Raw genomic sequence first — 21,937 nt, 5'->3', positions numbered from 1 at the left:
CAATACACCCCAAAGAAGCAGCGAGAAGCCACCCTGCCCTGTGAGATGAAAAAGCTGTGTTTCTCACTTCCCTCCTCACCTTTTAGAGCAGGATGTAGGGTTTGAGTTGTTTTCCAATTCATGGGGACAAGTCACACTGAACTTTGCACATCCTCTCTCACTGTCCTCCTTGTACTTGAGGCACTGTCAAGAATTATACTGTTTATCAAACATAATGCCCTGGTATTAGGAACATAAGGAACCCTGGCGTTGGCCTCTCATCTGTTGGGACGAGGGTTTCTAATTCATTCAGAATAGAGAGACCACTCACCCTCAGGATGGCACTGTTGGATCAAGCTTTAAACCCTGCCTCCCTCCGTTAGGGTAATACCGAGAAAAACCAAACCCGTTGCCCTCGAGTTGATTCCAACTCACAGTGACCCTAAAGAACAGAGTAGAACTGCCCCATAGAGTTTCCAAGGAGCACCTGGTGGATTCAAACTGCCGACCTTTTGGTTTGTAGCCGTAGCCTTTAACCACTGCACCACCAGGGTTTCCAGTTAGGATAATAGGTAACCTAAAAAACAAAGTCAGAATAAATATGTGTAGCTTCATGGATCGGAAACACAGAAATTTGGGGACTGAAGCTGGAGCTGAATCTACAGAATCTTCAGAAGTAGAGACAGGCAGAGGGGTCTTCTTGCATTCTTGAGGGGTCATCGCACCAAAGACTCCCCGAATGCACCAGAGCATGAGAGCCAGGCTACTACACAAACCTGGGGCCTATGATGAAGCTGCTGAACCTGGGGCTAGTGGAAAGGCTGCTCAGAAGACACAGACATTCTGCCAAAACTGGACAAAGCCACCGCTGACTCCAGAACTTGTTCTTAGATGAACCTAATATCACTGCGGAATCCCTGGGTAGGCAAACAGTTAGCACATTTGGCTGCTAACTAAAAGGTTGGGGGTTTGAGTCCACCCATAGGCACCTTGGAAGAAAGGCCTAGCAATCTACTTGTGAAAAACCAGTCACTGATAACCCTATAGAGCACAGTCCTGCTCTGACACACGTGGCTCCACAGCAACTGATTTTTAATATCAATGCAGAAAAGAAACCCCAAGCTGTCCATATAGGAACTGGGACTGCTGTGGAGCCATGCAGATGGGCCGTGAGAGCAACAGCACACTGCTCAAATGCCTGGGATAGTTATAGGGGAAAAATTAAACTTTCTGCCCAAGACACATTTACAAACTAACAAGCTCAGCATACAACAGAAACCAACATTAACCAAATGGCCAACAAATTCAGCAGTCAGAATGTATCCCTGACTCCTAATGTAGTGCAATACACTGAAAATAGCTGTAACATAAATAATTTTTAAATTCTTAGGGAGATAAAGATTTAAAAAAAAAAAAAAGCAATTATGAAGGAAAGCAGAAATATATGCATTGGGAACACACATACGTGAAAAATAACCAGTTTGAAATCATAGAAATGGCAAATAGAGGCATTAAAATTTTAAAAGCTCTCGAAGGATAGAATAAGACTGTTTTATCTTTTCTTTCTTTGAAAGACAAAAAATTAGTAAGTAAAACTGAGGAACCCCCACCTAGAGCCCAGTAAAGAGAGAGAAAGCAATTGAAGATATGAACTCATGGTTGAAAAACTCACTGAGAATTTTCCAGATTTGAGGAATAAAAGAATAATAATAGGATAAAAAATATTAAGATCCATCTAATCATATTGGGGTGAAATTTAAGAACATCAAAGATGAAAAGAGTGTTTGAAAAACAATCAGAGAAGAAACATTACCTCTAAAGGACTGGTTACTAAATAGCAAATTTTTCATTAGTAGCAATAGATGTCAGAAGACTATGAATTAGTAACTTCAGTTTTAAAGTCACAACTGCCAATCTAGAATTCTATGTGTTGAGTAGGAAGCATTATCAGAGAGGAGTTTGTTGAAATAGGAGAAAGAAAAATACATCAAGAGAGGAGAAGTTGGCAGTTAAATTAATAAATTCAGAATAAGCTGATTTTGGAAAGAGAGGAAAAAAAAGAAGCAAAGATAGACAGAACGGGGTAGAAATTTTCATTCTTTTAAGCACAGTAGTGATAGCATCAGACAAAGCTTTATTACATGTTTGCTCCTCTTTGTTCTGGCAATTGGACCCCTCTCTTTGTTGTAAAAGTATTATAATAAGAAAATCTGCATGCAAATGAACCAAAAAATAATTGGGAGAACAACGCCACTCAGGAGGAAGTTCTAGAGTGAAATTTGGAAGTTTATCTTGTAGACCCAGAATGAAATCTTAAAGGGAGTATATAACTTAGGTAGCAAAAGGGCTCATTTGGTTCTTGGTGCTTGCAAAAGTTAGACCTGCTCACCTTTCATATTTGGAAGGAATTGAAAAATCCACCCTCCTCTCTCCTGATTTTCTGTGTAGCTCTCAGAGCAATCAATCCAAGCAGCCTGTTGTTTGGATTGCTGTCCCAGGGCCAGATGTCACCCAGAAATGCTGAAGTAGAGCGAGTGTCAACATTATACCCAGCTAAACTAACACTCAAGAATGGGGTGAAGTACAGATCTTTTCAAACATACGAAGACAAAGGAGAAAGGGGACCCAGAGAAAATGAGTTAAATGGAAGAAACACTAGAAAACAAACAATTCCATATATCTGCTTACAAAATATAATTAACTCAAGACTGTTAAGAGAGTAATAATTAAAATTTTGTGTTTTAAATAAAAAATTAAAACATTATCCAATAATAAGGAAGGAGGAGGGAATAGGAGATTTAGAGGGTAGTATTTTTTTTTTTTTTAAAGGACCTAGACTTCCTAGTTTTATTCAGGAGTAGGATCAAGACTATAAACTAAAAATATGTTTCTCCAATCAAGCAGGCCCTGCAGAACCCTTCCCCAGTGGCTGTTTTCTGGGGAGGACATCCACATTTTATAGAATACACATATCTCCAATATCATGTACTTTGGTTGATGTTTAGATGGAAAAAATTATATTTAGATGCCCTAAATTCAAGACAACATTTTAAACAAAATGGTACATGGGAAAAGCCTTGAGTTTTTTTCCAAATACAATCAGTATAACATCAGATTCACCTATAGTTATTTTGGAAAGCCTTCAATGTGCATCTGGAATGTTGCTAATGCTGAGCAAAATCACACTACTGAAGGCAAAGCAGCTGTTTGCTAATAACCATCCAAATTAGTCATGCAGAAGAAATGTTTTAACCGTTTTGCATCTTAACATCAACTTTATTGTTTATTGGATAGACAGTTTATATATATAAATATATATGCTTTGACTTGTGTTACAACACCGGTTTTTGGTGATATGCAGCCACTGTACTTTTTGCCATTTAAAATAATGGAAAGTATGTTCATGGTGAGCATTTTCATGAATAGCATCCAATATTCAGGTTACTGATGTGATTGGGAGATACCCTTATAAAGTTAGGCATTTAGACAAAAAATTTGTGGGTAATTACACATACATAGGAAGAAGCATAATTAATAACTTCCAATTTTTTTTTAAACCAGCAAGGAAAAACAGAGACAAAAGAAGGCTTTATCAATCCAAGTGAAGAGGGTGGGGAAAAACAAAGCCAAAAAAAGTGAGGAACAAACAAAAAATGATTATAAAAATACTATCATCAATTACAATAAAAATAAGCAGATTAGGTTTACCTACTTAAGATTGTGTCAGACTAGAAATAGTGGCACAGAAAGATTGAACATAAACAGACAGCAAATAACATAACAAATTCTAATCAAAATAAAATTGCTATGCGTATATATCAGACAATATAAAATTAAAAGAACTAATTTTTTTTTTTTAATCATTAGTAAGAGAAAACAGGGACATTACACAAAGCCAAAATAAGTTACCAAAAATATACAACAAGAACAATATTCCACAATTATGCCATCCAGTGTTAATGCTTCCACCCACCACTACCTGTATCAGGTAAACATTTCTCGTGTTGGTTGGGACTGAAACTATTTTTCAAAAGAAAGAGAGGCCTAAAGAACATTACTTTTAAATGTATTTTTTAGGAGGCTCATGTTACTTTGCTAATCAACACTTTTGTTTTGACAGCTTTTATGTCCCATAAATATAGATCCCAAGGAGAGAGTCCAGCGTCTCCTGACTCACTTCCAGGCTGAATAGATGTGTTCACCATGTGAATCATGCCGTTAGCTCAGGAACACGACGCAGCCACAGCAGGCACTTGATGGAAAGGGAGCAATATAGCCTAGGACTGGGCTCCTGGGATGACAGTTATTGAAATCTGGGGATTCTGATCGGCTTGGTTCTTGTTTTTCATTACTGCTAAGAAACAATAGTATCACCCAGAGTTACAAGGAGAATTTCTACATTAATTTTTTTACTTTAATACATGTATATTTGATCAAACCTTTCTTATTTCCTTTTTATTCAGAAGGTGTACTAACATTTGTTCTGACTGGCTGTTCATGCCAGATTTCCATGTCAAAATATCCACTCTACCAAAAGCCTAGGTAACTTAGAGGAAGAGCTTTAAGTAAAAAAATTACATATAAAATATAACTACACAAAGAATTCTTCGTTTTATTCTGCATTTATTCACAATTCAATCAGTTATTCAAATGATGTAAAAACAAAATACATTTCATTTGAAGGTCTCTCTCATAAGATTCCCCCACGTGTCTGTCAGTTTGTTGTACTGTGGGAGCTTCCATGTTGCTGTGATGCTGGAAGCTATGCCACTGGTATTTAGATACCAACAGAGTCACCCATGGAGGGCAGGTTTCAGCTGAACTTCCAGACTAAGACTAGGAAGAAGGACCCAGCAGTCTACTCCCGAAAGGCATTAGCCAGTGAAAACCTTATGAATAGCAGTGGAACATTGATATAGTGCTGGAAGATGAGCCCCCCAGGTTGGAAGACACTCAAAAGATGACTGGGGAAGAGCTGTCTCCTCAAAGTAGGGTCGACCTTAATGACATGGATGGAGTAAAGCTTTTGGGACCTTCATTTGCTGATGTGGCATGAGTCAAAATGAGAAGAAACACCTGCAAACATCCATTAATAATCAGAACCTGAAATATACGAAGTATGAATCTAGGAAAATTGGAAATCGTCAAAAATGAAATGGAATGCATAAACATCGATATCCTAGGCATTAGTGAGCTGAAATGGACTGGTATTGACCATTTTGAATCGGACAATCATATAGTCTACTATGCTGGGAATGACAACTTGAAGAGGAATGGTGCTGCATTTATTGTCAAAAAGGACGTTTCAAGATGTATCCTGAAGTACAAGGCTGTCAGCGATAGGATAATATCCATACGCCTACAAGAAGACCAGTTAATATGAATATTATTCAAATTTATGTACCAACCACTAAGGCCAAAGATGAAGAAGTAGGAGATTTTTATCAGCTGCTGCATTCTGAAATTCATTGAGCATGCAATCGAGATGCATTGGTAATTACTGGAGATTGGAATGTGAAAGTTGGAAACAAAGAAGAAGGATCAGTAGTTGGAAAATATGGCCTTGGTGATAGAAACAAAGCCGGAGATCGAATGATAGAATTTTGCAAGACCAACGACTTCTTCATTGCTAATACCTTCTTTCACCAACATAAACGGCAACTATACACGGGGACCTCGCCAGATGGAACACACAGAAATCAAACTGACTACATCTGTGGAAAGAGATGATCATCAGTCAGAACAAGGCCAGGGTCCGACTGTGGAACAGACCATCAATTGCTCATATGCAAGTTCGAGCTGAAACTGAAGAAAATCAGGGCAAGTCCATAAGAGCCAAAATATGACCTTGAGTACATCCCACCTGAATTTAGAGACCATCTGAAGAATAGATTTGACGCGTTCAACACTAGTGACTGAAGACCGGACGAGTTGTGGAATGACATCAAGGACATCATCCATGAAGAAACCAAGAGGTCATTGAAAAGACAGGAAAGAAAGAAAAGGCCAAGATGGATGTCAGAGGAGACTCTGAAACTTGCTCTCAAATGTTGAGCAGCAAAAGGAAGAACTGATGAAGTAAAAGAACTCAACAGAAGATTTCAGAGTGTGTCTCGAGAAGACAAAGTATTATAATGACATATGCAAAGAGCTGGAGATGGAAAACCAAAAGGGAAGAACACGCTCAGCATTTCTCAAGCTCAAAGAACTGAAGAAAAAATTCAAACCTCGAGTTGCAATAGTGAAGGATTCCATGGGGAAAATATTAAACGACCCAGGAAGCATCAAAAGAAGATGGAAGAAATACACAGAGTCATTATACCAAAAAGATTTAGTTGATGTTCAGACATTTCAAGAGGTGGCATATGATCAGGAACCGATGGTACTGAAGGAAGAAGTCCAAGCTGCTCTGAAGGCATTGGCGAAAAACAAGAAGGCTCCAGGAACTGATGGAATATCGATTGAGATGTTTCAACAAACAGATGCAGCGCTGGAGGTGCTCACTCGTCTGTGCCAAGAAATATGGAAGACAGCTTCCTGGCCAACTGACTGGAAGAGATCCATATTTATGCCTATTCCCAAGAAAGGTGATCCAACAGAATGTGGAAATTATAGAACAATGTCATTAATATCATATGCAGGCAAAATTTTGCTGAAGATCATTCAAAAACGGCTGCAGCAGTATATCAACAGGGAACTGCCAGAAATTCAGGCTGGTTTCAGAAGAGAACAGGGATATCATTGCTGATGTCAGATGGATCCTGGCTGAAAGCAGAGAATACCAGAAGGATGTTTGCCTGTGTTCTATTGATTATGCAAAGGCATTCAACTGTGTGGATCATAACAAACTAGGGATAATACTGTGAAGAATGGGAATTCCAGAGCACTTAATTGTGCTCATGAGGAACCTTTACATAGATCAAGAGGCAGTTGTTCAGACAGAACGAGGGAATACTGATTGGTTTAAAGCCAGGAAAGGTGTGTGTCAGGGTTGTATTCTTTCACCATACCTATTCAATCTGTATACTGAGCAAATAATATGAGAAGCTGGACTACGTGAAGAAGAACGGGGCATCAGGATTGGAGGAAGATTCATTAACAACCTGCGTTATGCAGATGACACAACCTTGCTTGCTGAAAGTGGAGAGGACTTGAAGCACTTACTAATGAAGATCAAAGACCACAGTCTTCAGTATGGATTACACCTCAACATAAAGAAAACAAAAATCCTCAACAACTGGGCCAATGAGCAACATCATGATAAACGGAGAAAAGATTGAATTTGTCAAGGATTTCATTTTACTTGGATCCACAATCAACAGCCATGGAAGCAGCAGTCATTTGATGCATTGCATTGGGTAAATCTGCTGCAAAGGACCTCTTCAAAGTGTTGAAGAACAAAGATGTCACCTTGAAGACTAAGGTGCGTCTGACCGAGGCCATGGTATTTTCAGTTGCATCATATGGATGTGCAAGCTGGACAATGAATAAGAAAACCGAAGAAGAATTGATGCCTTTGAATTGTGGTGTTGGCGAAGAATATTGAATATACCATGGACTGCCAAAAGAACAAACATATCTGTCTTAGAAGAAGTACAGCCAGAATGCTCCTTAGAGGCAAGGATGGCAAAACTGCGTCTTACATACTTTGGACATGTTGTCAGGAGGGATCAGTCCCTGGAGAAGGACATCATGCTTGGCAGAGTATAGGGTCAGTGGAAAAGAGGAAGACTCTCAACGAGGTGGAGTGACACAGTGGCTGAAACAATAAGCTCAAGCGTAACAACGATTGTAAGCATGGCTTAGGACTGAGCAGTGCTTTGTTCTGTTGTGCATAGGGTCACTATGAGTCAGAAGCGGCTCGACGGCACCTAACAACAACAGCAACAACTCATAAGATTAAAAAAAAAGAAAACCTGTTGCTATCGAGTTGATTTCGACTCATAGTGAGCCTACAGGACAGAGTAGAACTGCCCCATAAGGTTTTCGAGGAACAGCTAGTGGATTCGAACTGCAGATTAGCAGCTGAGCTCTGCTTGCTCACCAGTGTGAACTCTGCTGGAGGAAACACTGAACCACATTTGTGCAGTACAAACCCAGTTCTGTATCCAGAGCAGCATATTCATCATCACTCTTCTTGATTCCTCCTATCCACTCGTAAGTAACTCCTCTCGCCATCCTCTCTGGCCCTCCTTCCCTGGGGGTGTTCTAGGAGGTGATCCGTACAGGCTCTTGGCAGGGTGGGCCTGTGGGCTCTGCCGCAGCCCTGCTCCACGGGGTGCTGGGAGGAAGGAGTTGGTTTCAGTGCTGCTTCAGAACTTGCCCAGTGCAGGTCCCTCTCCCAGGGGAACAGCAGAGCTGATGTCATCCTTCCAGGAATCCCGCTGAGGAGTCACCTGGGACACAGAAAGATTATACCAGCTTTCTGGGGCTAAGACGACAGTTTCCCCTGGCCACATGCATCTACTACAAACAGAAAGCAAATGCGTTCATTCAAATAAATTAAGAATAGAGAAAAAGATGATTCATTCCATTGATTCTCAGCTCTCCTTCTTGCCTGACCTTGGTTTTCATTCACCATTTTTCTTGCCTGTACACTTCACCTTAGAGAGAATTTCTGGGAATAAAAATGGAGCTTACTGAAGCTCCCATAGAACACTGTAACTATTATTGTTTAATCATGGTTATAATAATGTCTCACTTATGATAATCAAACCATTACTGAAGAGTTGTTCGTTCCATATGGTCTTAGATTCCTAGTGCTGCCATAACAAAAGATACTACAAGTAGGTAACTTTAAAGGATAGAAATCTATTGTCTCACATTTTGGAGGCTAGAAGTCCACAGCAGCTCATTGGCTTGGAGGAAGGATTCTTCCTTGTTGGTAGTCCTAGGAGTTCCTTGAAGTTCCTTGATGTTCCTTAGCATTCCTTGATATTCCTTGTCTTCCCCCCAGTGTATGGCTCAGTGTCTGTTCTAATCTTCTTATAATTCAAAAGTGATTAAGTTTAAGACCCACCCTACTCTGGTATGGCCTCATTAACATTACAAAAGAATATCTCTGTTTCCAAACAGAATCATATTAATAGGTACAGGGGTTAGGACTTCAAAACATATTTTGCGGGGACACAATTCAATCTATGTAACTTTTTTTAATGAGTACTTTTAAATGTATTTATGTAAATCAGAAGTACATAGTTTAGTGTATTGCAGATCTGCTGTGTATTCTTTTATTTTTTTTAATTTTATTGTGCTTTAAGTGAAAGTTTACAAATCAAGTCAGTCTCTCACACGAAAACTTACACACACCTTGCTACATTTCTCGCAATTGCTCTCGCCCTGATGAGGCAGCCTGGTCCCTCCCTCTACTCTCTCTTTTTGTGTCCATTTTGCCAGCTTCTAACCCCCTCTACCCGCTCATCTCCCCTCCAGACAGGAGATGCCAGCATAGTCTCAAGTGTCCACCTAATCCAAGAAGCTCACTTCTTACAAGCAACCCCCTACATCCGTTTCTCCAGTCCAATCCCTGTCTGAAGAGTTGGCTTTGGGAATGGTTCCTGTCCTGAGCCAACAGAAGGTCTGGGGGCCAAGACCGCTGGGGTCCTTCTATTCTCAGTCAGACCATCAAGTCTGGTCTTTTTATGAGAATTTGGGGTCTGCATCCCACTGCTCTCCTGTTCCCTCAGGGGTTCTCTGTTATATTCCCTGTCACAGTAGTCATCGGTTGTAGACAGGCACCATCTAGTTCTTCTGGCCTCAGGCTGAAGTAGTCTCTGGTTTATGTGGCCCTTTCTGTCTCTTGGGCTCCGAATTACCTTGTGTCCTTGATGTTCTTCATTCTCCTTCGATCCAGGTGGGTTGAGACCCATTGATGCATCTTAGATGGCTGCTTGCTAGCGTTTAAGACCCCAGATGCCACTCTTCAAAGTGGGATGCAGACTGTATTCTTAATAGATTTTATTATGCCAATTAACTTAGATGTCCCCTGAAACCATGGTCCCCAAACCCCACCCCCACCCCCCACTCCCCCGCCTGCTACGCTGGCCTTGGAAGCATTCAGTTTATTCAGGAAACTGCTTTGGTTAGTCCAGTTCTGCTGATCTCGCCTGTATTGTGTGTTGTCTTTCGCATCACCTGAAGTAGTTCTTATCTACTATCTATTTAGTAAATACCCTCCCCCGCCTCGTAAACATCAAAGAATATTTTCTTCTCTGTTTAAACTATTTCTCCAGTTATTATAATAGTGGTCTTATACAATATTTGTCCTTTTGCAGCTGACTAATTTCACTCAACGTAATGCCTTCCAGATTCCTCCACGTTATGAAAAGTTTCACAGATTCATCACTGTTCTTTATCGATGCCTGGTATTCCATTGTGTGAATATAAAACCATAGTTTATTTATCCATTCATCTGTTGATGGGCATCTTGGTTCCTTCCATCTTTTTGCTACTGTAAACAGTGCTGCAATGAACATGGATGTGCATATATCTGTTCATGTAAAGGCTCTTATTTCTCTAGGATATATTCCAAGGAGTGGGATTGCAGGTTAGTATGGTATTTCTATTTCTAGCTTTTTAAGGAAACGCCAAATCGATTTCCAAAGTGGTTGTACCATTTGACATTGCCACCAGCAGTGTAAAAGTGTTCCAATCTCTCCACAGCCTCTCCAACATTTATTATTTTGTGTTTTTTGGATTAGTGCTGGCCTTATCGGAGTGAGATAGAATCTCATTGTAGTTTTGATTTGCACTTCTCTGATGGCTAATGATGGTGAGCATTTTCTCATGTATCTGTTAATTACCTGAATGTCTTCTTTGGTGAAGTGCCCGTTCATATCTTTAGGCCATTTTTTAATTGGGTTATTTCTCTTTTTGTAGTTGAGTTTTTGCCGTATCATGTAGATTTAAGAGATCAGGCGCTGATCAGAAATGTCATAGCTAAAACCTTTTTCCCATTCTGTAGGTAATCTTTTTACTCTTTTGGTGAAGTCTTTGGATGAGCATAGGTGTTTGATTTTTAGCAGCTCCTAGTTTATCTTCTGCATTGTTAGTAATGTTTTGTATACTGTTTATGCTATGTTTTAGGGCTTCTACCGTTGTCCCTATTTTTTCTTCCATGATCTTTATCGTTTTAGATTTTTGTTCCATTTGACCTCGTTTTTCTGCATGGTGTGAGGTATGAGTCTTGTTTCATTTTTTTGCAGATGGATATCCAGTTATGCCAGCACAATTTGTTAAAAAGATTATCTTTTCCCCATTTAAATGTTTTGGGGCCTTTGTCAAGTATCAACTGCTCATATGTGGATGTATTTATGTCTGGATTCTCAATTCTGCTCCATTGGTCTATGTATCTGTTGTAATACCAGTACCAGGCTGTTGTGACTACTGTAGCAGTATAATTGGTTCTAAAATCAGGTACAGTGAAGCCTCCCACTTTGTTCTTCTTTTTCAGTAATGCTTTACTTATCTGGGGCCTCTTCCCCTTCCATATGAAGTTGGTGATTTGTTTCTCCATCTCATTAAAATATGCCATTGGAATTTGGATCAGAAGTGCATTGTATATATAGATGGCTTTTGGTAGAATAGACATTTTTACAATGTTAAGTCTTCCCATCCATGAGCAAGGTATTTTTTCCACTTATGTAGGTCTTTTTTGTTTTCTTGCAGAAGTGTTTTGTAGTTTTCCTTGTATAAGTCTTTTACATCTCTGGGAAAATTTATTCCTAAGTATTTTATCTTCTTGGGGGCTACTGTAAATGGCATTGATTTGGTAGTTTCCTCTCCGATGTTCTTTTTTTTTTGGTGTAGAGGAATCCAACTGATTTTTGTATATTTATCTTGTATCCCGATACTCTGCTGAACTCTTCTATTAGTTTCAGTAGTTTTCTGGAGGATTCCTTAGGGTTTTCTGTGTATAAGATCATGTCATCTGCAAATAGAGATACTTTTTCTTCTTCCTTGCCAGTCTGGATGCCCTTTATTTCTTTATCTAGCCTAATTGCTCTGGCTAGGACCTCTAGCACAATGTTGAATAAGAGTGGTGATAAAGGGCATCCTTGTCTGGTTGCCAATCTCAGTGGGAATGCTTTCAGACTCTCTCCATTTTGGATGACGTTGCTGTTGGCTTTGTATAAATGCCCTTTAGTATGTTGAGGAATTTTCCTTCTATTCCTATTTTGCTGAGAGTTTTTATCATAAATGAGTGTTGAGCTTTGTGAAATGCCTTTTCTGCATCAATTGATAAACTCATGTGATTCTTGTCTTTTGTTTTGTTTATATGATGGATTACGTGAGTTCTTTTTCTAATGTTGAACCATTCCTGCATACCTGGTATGAATCTCACTTGGTCATGGTGAATTCTTTTTTTGGTATATTGTTGAATTCTATTGGCTAAAACTTTGTTGAGGATTTTTGCATCTATGTTCATGAGGGATATAGGTCTGTAATTTTCTTTTTTTTGTGGTATCTTTACGTGGTTTTGGTATCAGGGATACGCTGGCTTCATAAAATGAGTTTGGGCGTATTCCATCCTTTTCTATGCTTTGAAATACCTTTAGTAGTTGTGGTGTTAACTCTTCTCTGAAAGTTTGTTAGAACTCTGCAGTGAAGCCGTCCAGGCCAGGGCTTTTTTTGTTGTTGGGAATTTTTTGATTACATTTTCAACCTCGTCTTTTGTTATGAGTCTACTTAGTTGTTCTACCTCTGTGTTAGTTTAGGTAGGTAGTGTGTTTCTAGGAATTCATCCATTCTCGGTTTTCAAATTTGTTAGAGTACAATATTTCAGAGTAATCTGATGTGATTCTTTTAATTTCAGTTGGGTCTATTGTAATATCGGACATCTCATTTCTTATTCGAGTATTTGCTTCCTCTCCAGTTTTTGTTTTGTCAGTTTTTCCAATGGTTTATCAATTTTGTTGATTTTTTTCAAAGAACCAGCTTTTGATCTGGTTAATTCTTAATTGTTTTTCTGTTTTCTATTTCACTTCGTTCTGCTCTTATTTTTATTATTTCTTTTCTTATGATGACTGATAGTTTCTTTTGTTGCTTTCTTTTTTTTTCGAGTTGTAGGGATAATTCTTTGATTTTGGCCCTCTTTTCTTTTTGTATGTGTGCATTTATTGATGTAAATTGGCCTCTGAGTGATGCTTTCGCTATATCCCCAAGGTTCTGAAAGGAAGTGTTTTCATTTTCATTGGATTCTGTGAATTTCTTTATTCTATCCTTAATGTCTTCTATGATCCAGTCTTTTTTGAGCAGGGTATTGTTCAGTTTCCAAGTGTTTGATTTCTTTTCCCTGCTTTTTCTGTTATTGATTTTAACTTTTACGGTCTGATGGCCAGAGAAGATGCTTTGTAGTATTTCAATGTTTTGGATTCTGCTAAGGCTTGCTTTATGACCTAATATGTGGTCTATTCTAGAGAACGTTCCATGTGCACTAGAAAAGAAAGTATACTTGGCTGCCGTTGGGTGGAGTGTTCTGTGTATCTCTATGAAGTCGAGTTGGTTGATTGTGGCATTTAGATCTTCCGTGTCTTTATTGAGCTTCTTTCTGGATGTCCTGTCCTTCACCGAAAGTGGTGTGTTGAAGTCTCCTACTATTATTGTGGAGCTGTCTGTCTCACTTTTCAATGCTGATAGAGTTTGTTTTATGTATCTTGCAACCCTGTCATTGGGGGCATAAATATTTAATATGGTTATATCTTCTTGGTGTATTGTCCCTTTAATCATTATGTAGTGTCCTTCCTTACCCTTTCTGATGGATTTAACTTTAAAGTCTATTTTGTCAGAAATTAATATTGCCACTCCTGCTCTTTTTTGATTGTTGCTTGCTTGATATATTTTTTTCCATCCTTTGAGTTTTAGCTTGTTTGTGTCTCTGAGTCTAAGGTGCGTCTCTTGTAGGCAGCATAGAGACATTTCCTGTTTTTTGATCCACTCTGCCACTCTCTGTCTCTTTATTTGTGCATTTAGTGCATTTACATTCAGCGTAATTATGGGTAGGTAATAACATCACTGTTTCCCTGTTTTGAGCATTTTTTGATCTTGATTTATTTTGTGATTTCCCCGTCTGGGTTGACATCTGATTGCTCCGCCCAGTGTTCCAGTCTTGGGTTGATAGCTGATATTATTGATTTTCTAACCAAAGAGCTCCCTTTAGTATTTCTTGTAGTTTTGGTTTGGTTTTTACAAATTCCCTAAACTTCTGTTTATCTGGAAATTTCCTAATTTCACCTTCATATTTGAGAGACAGTTTTGCTGGATATATGATTCTTGGCTGGCCATTTTTTTCCTTCCATTTTTTATACAAGTCATCCCATTGCCTTCTTGCCTGCGTGCTTTCTGCCGAGTAATCTGAGCTTATTCTTATTGACTGTCATTTCTAGGTGACTTTTCTTTTATCCCTAGCTCCTCTTAAAATTCTCTCTTTATCTTTGGTTTTGGCAAGTTTGATTATAATATGTCTTGGTGACTTTCTTTTAAAATCTACCTTATGTGGAGTTCAATGAAAATCTTGAATAGATATCTTCTCATCTTCCACAATATCAGGAAAGTTTGCTGCCAAGAAATCTTCAACAATTGTCTCTTCATTTTCAGTTATCCCTCCCTGTTCTGGTACTCCAATCACTCATAGATTATTTCTCTTGATAGAGTCCCACATGATTCTTAAGGTTTCTTCATTTTGTTTAATTCTTTTATGTGATTTTTCTTCAAATATATTAGTGCCAAGTGCTTTATCTTCCAGTTCAGAAATTCTGCCTTCCACTTGCTCAATTCTGCTCCTCTGACTTTCTGCTGAGTTGTCTACTTCTGTAATTTTATTGTTAATCTTCTGAATTTCTGATTGCTGTCTGTCTATGGATTTTTCCAGCTTATTAAATTTTTTATTGTTCCTGAATCATCTTTTTAATTTCTTCAGTTGCTTTATCGGTGTGTTCCTTGCCTTGTTCTGTGTAGTGCCTCATTCCTTTCCTGATGTCTTGAAGGGTTCTGTATGTTAATCTTTTGTATTCTGCCTCTTGTAATTCCAGGAAGGCACTTTCATCTAGAAGATCCCTTGATTCTATGTTCTGAGTGCTTGTTGAGGCGATCATGGTCTGTTTCTTTATGTGACTTGATACTGACTGTTGTCTCCGAGCCATCTCTAAGTTATTGTATTATTTTATTTCATGTTTGCTTACTGTGTCATAGCTTCTCGCTTTGTTTTGTTCTGATATGCCCAAATGGGTTGCTTGAGTGAGCTAGCTTGATTATTTTCGCCTTTGGAGCTCTGATGTTCTGTCCCCAGATGGCCAGAGCTGTTACCACGTATAGGAGTCCATTCACTTTGCTTGTATGAATTCAGCTCAGGTGTCCAGGTAGCTGGTCATCAAGTGTGTGGTACAAGCTCTGTTCTACAGTCTTGGAGGGGAAGGGGTGATTGGTGTAGGTACCGGTATCTGATTGCAGCAGGGGGTCATACTGTGAACAAGGCAGAGGGCTGAGAATTGTCCCCCATGTGTCTCTGAAGAAACTTTGTCCCTGTTCCCTGGAACGTACAGGTGGGTGGGTTCTGCAGACGGACCATGGGCACCCAACGTGTTTGGTTGTAAGTACTGGGAGGTACCAGTTATCCTTGGAAACCTGTTGTGGGTGGCTGGGTGACCTGAGTGGAGCCACCAGTCCTTAGGCCCCTGTTGTGTGTAGGTGAGGACCCTGTTTAATAGGCAAAGCAATGTCAAACATCAAACACCCACCTCTTCACTGCACAGCTGAAACGGTTGGAGTCTGCCAACAAGGGCCTATTCTCCTGAAATAGGCCCTCACAGGTCCATGCAGAGGGGAAAGGTACTCAAAGTCCATGGACTATTTATGCCTGGACAGGAGCTGCTTCTGTCCTGAGCTCCCCTGGTTAGTGGAGCTGTCAAATTATCTTTCCCCCCAGTTGCAAATTTATTTCTTCTCCGAGGTCAGAAAGATGGCTCTAAGCCCTCAACAGGGACTATCTCCGGCCCAGGTAGGTAAGCGGCCACTGAAGCTGGCTTGGGAGCGAGGGGAACGCTGGGTAAAATATACCCAAATATTGAGCTTTTGCCGAGAGCACCATTCTTCTCTAGTTCCGGAGGTGTGAGTACACTGTGTGCCTGGCTGCTTCTCCCTGAGGAAACTGCAGCTGCGTGGTAGTACCAGCCCGCCACCATGGCTCCGGGAATGGTGCCACGATTCAGGTTCGGTAACTCCTCTCAGCTTCTGAACCGTGTCTTCCTTCCCCGCCCCTCAGTTCACTTTCTAAGCTTGCCTTTGATATTCAGGGCTCCTAGCTTGTCATAAATATACTCGTTTCACTTGTTTTTTTGGTCTTCGTGGTAAGAGGACTTGCCAGAAGCATCTGTCTATTCTGCCATCTTAGCTCTGCCTCCCTATGTAATTTTTGTGGGAGACTCAATTGTTGTTCAGCAGATTTTGACCCCTTTACCACTCCCAGCCCACCCTGGGAGGAATAATCGTTCTTGCCCCACGAATAGCAGGTGGCCAAATGACATGTTTTTGATTATTGGAATGTGAGTGAACATGATGTCTGTCTGTCTGAGCAAAGACTTAAAGGCGCTTGTTTTGTCTTGTTCTCTGTGCTCCTACCATCCATATGAGAGCCACACATCCCAGATAGCGGTTTTCGCTTAACCTGGAGACACATGAGAATCAGATCTTCACCCACCTGCAGCCTGCAAGAGAGCAGCCAAAGCTGACCAGCAAACCCAGGAGTGAAAAATAAATGCTCGTTGCAGTTGTTTGTTGCCACAGCAAAAGTTGACTAATATACATAGTCTGTCTGCTTGTTAACTTATAATATCATTTCAGAGTATACTTTTTTCTTTTTACTCATCTTCAATCAGCAGTTATATTAGACAGCTATTGCCACAGTGATGCTCTGTAACAGACAGTTACAAAATTTCAGGAGAATGCCATAATAGGTATTTATATCTCATACCTTTGTGCATTGGCTGGGGTCAACTAACTTAGGTTGGGCTTGGCTGAGGCAATTCTGCCGGGATGGCGTTACACCATGTGTCTATTATTCTCTTCCTAGACCACTTGGTTAGCCCAGACCCAGTTCTCCATGGCAATGCCAAAGGCACAGGATCCCAACTTTGCAATCACTTTTCAAGATTCTGCCATGACATGGGAGCCCTGGTGATGCAGTGATTAAGAGTTCGCCTGCTAACCAAAAGGTCAGCAGTTTGAATCCACCAGCTGCTCCTTGGAAATTGTATGGGGCAGTTCTAATTCATCTTATAGGGTCGCTATGAGTCGGAATCATCTCGACGGCACATTATCCCTAATATTTTCCTCATGGGATTGGTTTTTCCTTTATTGTCTTCTCCTTTCCATTGCCAGGTCAAGGAAAGTATATTAAAAACACTCATAACCTACCTACAGGCTGCTTTTAAAAAGCTTCTGCCATGTCCCTGTGCCCAAGGAGCTCACAGAATAGTAGCAGAGGTAGGCTAGGAATACAAATATTGGTAAAGCACAGAAGTTTAATTTGGGGAAATTTAACAGTATAAACTCCTATCAGCTTTCATCCAACACATAAAGGACTCCTCGCTCATCATCATACACTAGAATGTTTCCTTTACCCTTGTGCAATGCTGGTGTCTCTCTCCCATGTGGTCTTGCTTTTCCTCTGCATACCCTACTAAAGGCAACAAGCAAGCTGTTGTGTTTGCTATTATTTCCAGTGTAGTATCAAGGCACTATTGTAGTGCAAAGACTTGACTCTACGCTGAGATGGAAAGAACTCTCGATGTGGAGTCAGAAGAACTAGGTTTGTGTTCCAACTGCCATTTGTAGAGATTTATGTCATATTATATATTATATAATAGCCATTCAAATATTTATTGAGCTGTGAGTTTCCACTTGGGACATGCTGGATATTCTAGTACAATCATTAAAATACTCTGGCCTTTGACCTTCATGAGTTCATAGTCTGGTAAGAGAGTCAGGTCATCAGTAGGTCTCTTTGAAGGTCTTCAAAGCCATGCTTCCCCTACTCTCCCAGTGCTGCTCCTTTAGCAATATGGAAAAGGGTCATTTGCACATGAAACTATGTATGTAAAATTGATGGTCAAACTTAAAAAATATTTTTGTCAGCCATGTTGGAGTAACATGGAAGCGGTAGTATCTTTCGGTTTTATTTGGATCTTTATAGGTAAGAGTATCTCTACTTCAGCAGACAGTAAACATCGTGGTCTGCTACTTGTCTTATGAGAGATGGCTGATGGGTGGTAAATGAATCAGAGATGAAAATGAAGATAAGAAGACCAAATTGAGAACCACAGACATGACTTGAAGAACCCTGAATCAGCCAGATCAAATCTGTAATCAGCTGTAATTAACAGATATCACCAGTCTGAGTTGATCTTTTCTAGCCAAAGGAGAAATTCGTATGTTGTGTCTGACCCAGTGGAACTCACCACCATGGAAGCAGCCACAATTCAGTCATGATTCAGCTTTGAGGCGTGAAAGAAACCTGTCCCTCAACTTCCATGTTACCACCCCCTCCACAGGGATAGCATCAACCTTTGCCACTAAGAACCACAGGAGTGGTCAGACAGGCATGGGTCTGTGTCACTGAAGATAGTCCAGAATCACGTTTGTGCTTTCCTAGGTGAAAGGTTAGGCCTCATCAAGGAAATTATGTATTATTGCCACCTATAATGTCTGAATGTCTACAAGGCCAGCAGATCCTCCTTTTTAAAATTTTTTTTTTTTTTAATAATTTTAGACTTACAGAAGAGTCGTAAAGAGAGACCTGAGAATTCCTGGTACTTCACCCAGCTTCCCCTGATATCAGCCTCTTATGTAACAATGATGCATTTATCCAAACTAAGAAATGAACGAACATTGGCGCAATGCCATTAAACCATAGAATAGTCAGATTTCATTGGCTTTTCCACGAGTGTCCATTTGTTGGATCTGTTCCAGGATCCAACCCAGGATCCCACACTGCATGTAGTTGTTGCTTCTCCCCGTTTTCCTCTGATCTGTGACATTTTACTCAATTTTTTTTTTTTTGTTTCCATGGCCTTGACACTTTTGAAGAATACTGGCCAAGTATTTTGTAGAATTCACCTCAAATTGGGCTTGTCTAATGTTTTTTCATGATTATACCAAAGTTAGGAATTTTGTGGGAGCATACCACAAGGTGATGTGTCTGCCTTGTGTTTTACATGATACCAAACATACATGGTGTCCACATGACTGTCTTATGTTGGGTTCTCTAGAGAAGCAAAACCAGCAAAGCACATAAATATGTATAAAAAGATTTATATTAAGGAAATGGTTCATGTAATTGCAGAGGCTGGAACATCCCAAATTCGTAGGTTAGGCTGGAGGGTTCTCCTGATTCACATAGCAGCAGGGACTGGCGAGCCCAAGATCAGCAGGTCAGAGAGTGGGGCTCTTACTCACAGACTGAGAAGACGGACGAATCCCAAGGTTGGCAGAAAAAAACGCAGGTAAGCTGCTAGCTCAAGTCCCAAGAACCGGAGGTCAGATGAACAGGAGTCAGCTGTAGGATCCAGAGTGAGCAAAATCCCATGAGCCTTGACAGAGAGCTCACTTACATTTGATGCAGGCCATACCCCCAAGGAAACTCTCTTTCGAATGATTGGATGCTCACAGCAGATCTCATTATGGGGGTGATCACATTCTATCAAATCTCATCATGGAAGTGATCACATCATCACACAACTGCCAAACTACATCATAACTGCCAAACCACTGAGAATCATGGCCAAGCCAAGCTGACACACAACTTTAACCTTCACAGTGACTTACCATCTGTGATGTTAATCTTGTTCACTTGGTCAAGGTGATGTCTGGCAGGTTTCTCCATTGTGAAGTTACTATTTTCCCTTTTCATACTCTGTTGAAGATCCTTAAATCAAGGCCCTTACAGATCAGTTGGGTAAAATAATAAGAGCACATGAATACCTACAGTACAAAGTATTATAAGCACATAAGTACCTTAGTGGAGGTTGGGGCAGAGAGAGGGGGCATTTCAGGAGGGAACATGTTTGCAGCTGCAAGAAGAGAGAAAGCTATTGAAAGACATGTCTGGAAGGAAGGCTTTAAAGGCTTGGTAGGATTTAGAGCCTTTGGGAAGTGGGGGGGTGGTTGTATGGAGGGAATGGTCACCACTGGGATGCCTGCAAGGAGCAGGGGAGCAAAGCACACTAAGCAAAGGCTCTGGTTTAATGGTCTGTGTGTGTCCCAGCTCTATTTCCTATTGCTGCTGTAACAAATTTCCTTAATCTTACCAATTTAAATAATCAACTCGACGGCACTGGATTTTTTTTACTAACTTAAAACAATGCAAATTTATTATCTTACACTTCTGGAGGTTGGAAGTGCAAAATTGGTTTCCATGGGCTAAATTCAGGGTGTGACAGGACTGGTTTTTTGTGGAAGATCTAGGGGAGAACCTGTCTCTTGCTTTTTCCAGCTTCTAGATGCCACCCTCATTCTTTCACTTGCGACCTCACATCACTCCAGCCTTTGCATCCATGGTCACATCTTCTCTGAATCGGATTTTCCTGCCTTTCTCTTATAAGGACCCTTGTGATCACATTGGGCAAGGATCCTCTCCCCGTCTCAATATCCTTCACTTCATCACATCTGCAAAGTCTCTTTACTGAGTAAAGTAACTTATTCTCGGGTTCTGGGGATTAGGATGTGGAAGTGTTTTGGCGTCATTACTCAAATCACTGCACCAGTTATGGGAGGTTTTTAGACCTCCCTGGTATAGTTGTTAAGAGCTACGGTTGCTAACCAAAAGTTCGGCAGTTCAAACTCACGAGGCGCTCCTTGGAAACCCTGTGGGGCAGTTCTACCCTGTCCTGTAGGGTCGCTATGAGTCGGAATCAACTCAGTGGAAACGAGTTTGGTTTGGTTTGTATGACACTAATGCACAGCCAGGGTTGGGAACCTCCCAGGCAGAAGGGCTGGTCTAGCAAATCTAATGGTGTATTCAGATCATGGGACACCTCGTGCAATCGCAGAAGCACTGCCAGTTCGTACTCTAGACTTCCAGGATCAGAATCTCTGTGTTGAGCCTGAGCCCGTTACTTTTTTTTTTTTTTAATAATTTTTCTTGTGCTTTAAGTGAAAGTTTACAAATCAAGACAGTCTCTCACACAAAAACCCATATACAACTTGCTACACACTCCCAATTAATCTCCCCCTAATGAGACAGCCTGCTCTCTCCCTCCACTCTCTCTTTTCGTGTCCTTTTCACCAGCTTCTAACCCCCGCCACCCTCTCATCTCCCCTCCAGGCAGGAGATACCAATACAGTCTCAAGTGTCCACCTGATCCAAGAAGCTCACTCCTCACCAGCATCCCTCTCCAAACCGTTGTCCAGTCCAATCCATCTCTGAAGAGTTGGCTTCGGGAATGGTTCTTGTCCTGGGCCAGCAGAAGGTCTGGGGGCCATGACCACTGGGGTCCTTCTAGTCTCAGTCAGACCATTAAGTCTGGTTTTATGAGAATTTGGGGTCTGCATCCCACTGCTCTCCTGCTCTCTCAGGGGTTCTCTGTTGTGTTCCCTGTCAGGGCAGTCATCAGTTGTGGCCGGGCACCATCTAGTTCTTCTGGTCTCAGGATGATGTAGTCGCTGGTTCATGTGGCCCTTTCTGTCTCTTGGGCTCGTAATCACCTTCTGTCCTTGGTGTTCTTCATTCAACTTTGATCCAGGTGGGTTGAGACCCATTGATGCATCTTAGATGGCTGCTTGCTAGCATTTAAGACCCCAGACGCCACTCTTCAAAGTGGGATGCAGAATGTTTTCTTAATAGATTTTATTATGCCAATTGACTTAGATGTCTCCTGAAACCATGGTCCCCAAACCCCTGCCCCTGCTACGCTGGCCTTTGAAGCATTCAGTTTATTCAGGAAACATCTTTGCTTTTGGTTTAGTC

Source organism: Loxodonta africana, chromosome 9 (genome assembly GCF_030014295.1).
Source record: "Loxodonta africana isolate mLoxAfr1 chromosome 9, mLoxAfr1.hap2, whole genome shotgun sequence".
In the NCBI taxonomy this organism is placed as follows: Eukaryota; Metazoa; Chordata; class Mammalia; order Proboscidea; family Elephantidae; genus Loxodonta; species Loxodonta africana.
The sequence above is the reverse complement of the archived record's forward strand: the minus strand, read 5'-3'. Positions refer to the sequence as shown.